Genomic DNA, 4,357 nt, shown 5'->3' on the forward strand with positions numbered 1-4,357 from the left:
TATTGATACTAGACAACAGTCCCCTACCAATTAAATGGGGCACTAGTTGGCCACCTCCCGGATCCTTCCTGGTCCTCTTTCTCTGTGGGTTCAGAGGTGACAATGCGTATGAGAGCGGGGGAGTAAACAGTGTTTCCTTCATCACTGATGACCTGCAGGGACTGGGCCTGACCGTCCCGACCGGAACCTCCGCTAACCATCTCCATTGGAACGGAGAAGGACAGGTACCCCGGGGGGTCGTCCGCCCTGACCACAGCAGATCTCGACCTGGAAAACATTGCGGTCGGAACACTACGAGCGCTCTGGCTCAGGGACACCTGGTTGCCATCGAGGAACAGGAAGTAGTTGGGGATGCTGATCTCCAGGTTGAGCATAGTTGGATGCTGGGGTGGAGGGCGGAGGGTTGATCTCTGTGACCTGGGTGTGAAGGCCCTTCTTGGGTACATTGGGAAAGGTGGTGGCTGGGGCTGTTGTCTGGGTCGGCCACACCAGGACTGGGGGTCAGACTGCTGAGGGGAAGGGGACCTCTCTGCCAGTAACACATGTCCAGACCCAAAGTTGCGAATGAAAGCACTTCCATTGAACGGAGGCTGGGAGATAGTGTTAGTGGACAGTGTGCCCTCCTCCGTCTCATTGGCCAAGTGGTACAGTGTCCAGACCTGATTGGTAAAATTCTCGAAGGCAGGCTGAACATCAGGAGTGACACGTCCTGCTCCAATAGGAACGCTATGCGAGGGCGGGCCATGATAATCTAAAATGACAATAGAATGCAACAAAGTTCAAAATGTCAAAATCCACACATACAAAGAATTCAGAAAGTATTAATACCCCTTGATTTATTCCATTTTTTTTGTGTTACAGCCTAAATTCAAAATTGATTAAATATGATTTTTTTTCTCACCCATCTACACACAATATCCCATAATAACAAAGTGAAAACATGTTTTCAGACATTTTTGCAAATGTATTGAAAATCAAATACAGAAATATCTGTATTCACAACTCTGAGTCAATACATGTTACAATCACGTTTGGCAGCAATTACATTTGTGAGTCTTTCTGGTTAAGTCTCTAAGAGCTTTGCACACCTGGATTGTACAATATTTGCACATTTAAAAAAAATATTCTTCAAGCTCTGTGTCAAGTTGGTTGTTGATCATTGCTAGACAGCCATTTTCAAGTCTTGCCATAGATTTTCAAGATGATTTAAGTCAAAACTGTAACTAGGAACTCAGGAACTTTCAATGTCATATTGGTAAGTAACACCAGTGTATAGTTGGCCTTGTCTTTTAGGTTACTGTCCTGCTGAAAAGTGGATTTGTCTCCCAGTGTCTGTTGGAAAGAAGAACCAAGTTTTCCTCTGGGTTAGCTCTATTCCATTTCTTATTATCCTAAAAAAACACCCTTGCCGATGACAAGCATACCCATAACATGATGCAGCCACCACCATGCTTGAAAATATGAAGAGTGACACTCAGTGACGTGTTGAATTTGCCCCAAACGTAATGCTTTGTATTGAGGACATAAAGTTAATTTCTTAGACAATTTTTTGCAGTTTTACTTTAGTGCCTTATTGCAAACAGGATGCATGTTTTGGAATATTTGTATTCTGTACACGCTTGATTCTTTTCACTGTCATTTAGGTTAGTAATGTGGAGTAACTACAATGTTGTTGATTAATCCTCAGTTTTCTCCTATCACAGCCATTAAACTCAGTAACTGTTTCCTTCCTCTACGGCAACGGAGTAGGGAGAACGCCTGTATGTATTGATACTCCATCCAAAGTGTAATTAATAACCACACCATGCTCAAAGTGATATTCAATGTCTGCTTTGTTTTTTTTTACCCCTCTACCTCCTTGGTCTTTGTGCTTGAATCTGTGTTTGAAATTCACTGCTCGACTGAGGGTCTTACAGATAATTGTATGTGTGGGGTACAGGGATGAGTTAGTCATTCAAAAATCATGTTAAACACTATTATTGCACACACAGTCCATGCAACTTATTATATGACTTGTTAAGCACATTTTTACCCCTGAACTTATTTAGGCTTGACATAACAAAGGGGATGAATACTTATTGACTTAAGACATTTTAGCTTTTCATTTTTAATTAATTTGTTAAAATGTGTAAAAACATAATTCCACTTTGACATTATGGGGTATTGTGTGTAGGCCAGTGACAAACAATCAGAATTTAATATATTTTATAGTCAAGCTGTAACACAACAAAATGTGGAAAAAGTTGAGGGGTGTGAATACTTTGGCATTGGAGGGGAAATCCCCAAATGTCTTCAAAACAATTATTAAAGTTGAATTCTGAGGGGAAATATACCTGGTCCAGTCTGCACACTCTGTGACTGTGTGTTTTGAGGCCCAACCATATTGGGTAGAAAAACTCCTAGAGAAATTCCAAGTTGCAGGGTCTGCACTTCTGTAGGGTGGGCAGTCACCTCTTCATGAAGGCGGACTGAAGTTCCTGAAACTTGTGTACTGTTGTCCAATAATCCTATGAGATTGGGAAGAGAAATCTTTAGAAAATATTTTGGTTTTCGTTGCTAATATTTCAGTAATGTATTAATCTTGATACTTGCCTGATTCAAAATATGTTTGTGTTTCTGCTGCTCTCCTTGCACTCTCCTTTCTACTGGGTATCCTGACTGTATCCTGAGCTGTTTCCATTGCTGCAGTGTGAGAGGGAGCTTGTGCAGTGATGTCACTCATTGGTGTTTTCACCTGGTCAGACTCCATGTCCAAGACCTCAAGACAAAGGCCTTCAGCAATGGATGGTCTGTACAAAACTGCCACATCAGAAAGGACTCTTGTCTTAGATGTTGCCAAAGGAGCTGTGAAAGACACTTGTTGAGTTGTGTGACTCTCTGTTGTTTCTGCTGTTCTCTCCACACTCTCTTCTCTGTATACTGCTTTAACTGTTGCTTTTTCAGAGGAAGCACTTTCTAACAAACTACTTCTTGAAGATCTTGAAACTGCAGGTGAAATTCTTTCAACAGAAGCAGATAAACACATCAGTAGCTCCTCTATTGATGCTGCAGATGGAATCCCGGGCAGACTGGTATGTGGTGCAATGTTTGTACAAGACAGAGATTCACCAACTTGAGCTGTGGATGAAGATACAAATAATAAAATGTCATTTAGCAGACGCTTTTATCTAAAGAGACTTACAGTCATGCGTGCATACATTTGTCACATACTGTAAACATTTCAGCCAAACTATTTGTAGACAATTCTACAAATTGTACCTGATAGAAGAGATGTTTGTGGAGAAAATCTTGGAGAAACTCTTGCAGAAGTTATAGGAGAAACTCTGAGAGATGTCTGTCTCTCTGGTGTCTCTGCTGTTCTCCCCACACTCTCCTGTCTACTGGGTATCCTGACTGAGGATACTCTCTGTGCTGCATCAACTAGTTCTGTTTCAGAGTAAGCTCTTCCTAATAAATCACTTTCAAAATATCGTATGACTGTTTCAGAAGGAGCTGTTTCTGAAGATGTTCTTGAAACTGCTGGTGAAATTATACCAACAGAAGCAGATGGAGACAATAGTAGCTCCTCCATTGATGGTGCAGAGGGATGCCTGGCCAGACTGGATTGTGAAGAAACTCTTTGAGAAACTCTGGGAGATGTGTATCTGTCTATTGATGGTTCAGAGGGAATCCTAGGCAGACTGGATTGTGAAGAAATGTCTGTACCAGACAGAGATTCACCAACGTGAGCTGTGGATGCAGATACAAAATTAGGCACATACTGTAAACATTTTGCCTTACAAGTTTTGCAATTTTTTCCTCAAAATGTCTTATTAGTAGCTTATTAGTAGAGCATTCCTCAGAAATATGGATGACAATTGTACCCGATGTACGAGAGGTTTGTGGAAAAACTCTTGGAGAAGCTCTTGGTGATACTCTGGGAGATGTGTGTCTCTCTGGTGTCTCTGCTGTTCTCCCCACACTCTCCTCTCTACTGGGTATGCTGACGGAGGAGGCCGAACCCTGATTCTCTAAAATGACAATATAATGCAACATCAAAGTTGAAACTTTCAATTTCAAACATATATTGAAAAAAATGAATATATAGAAATGGATTTAACACAATAAAACAAGAAATTGGCACAACGTAACATGTATTCAATTATTAAAGCTGAATTCCTGTATTCTAATGGAATATTTACCTGGTATTTTAGTCGGCATAATATGTGACACATCTTTGAAACACACTGGCCCAACCACATTGGCTGCAGAAATTCCTAGAGACATTACTAGAGAAACTCCACTCCTGGCTGGAGATACTCTGCCAACAGCAGCAGATGGAGACACCAGTAGCTCTTCCATTGATGGTGCTGATTGA

General features: G+C 41.3%; 1 long non-coding RNA gene across 1 annotated transcript; it reads right to left on the reverse strand.

Moving 5' to 3' along the window:
- Positions 1-2,597: 2,597 nt before the first annotated feature.
- LOC139551337 (uncharacterized) lies at positions 2,598-4,034 on the reverse strand. Its single transcript, XR_011670256.1, has 3 exons — positions 3,864-4,034; positions 3,259-3,729; positions 2,598-3,117 (listed from the first exon to the last, which is right to left on the reverse strand). It is a non-coding gene; the product is annotated as an uncharacterized lncRNA (long non-coding RNA).
- Between the last annotated feature and the right edge of the window lie 323 nt (positions 4,035-4,357).

The sequence above is a fragment of the Salvelinus alpinus genome, chromosome 23, assembly GCF_045679555.1.
Source record: "Salvelinus alpinus chromosome 23, SLU_Salpinus.1, whole genome shotgun sequence".
Classification (NCBI taxonomy): domain Eukaryota; kingdom Metazoa; phylum Chordata; class Actinopteri; order Salmoniformes; family Salmonidae; genus Salvelinus; species Salvelinus alpinus.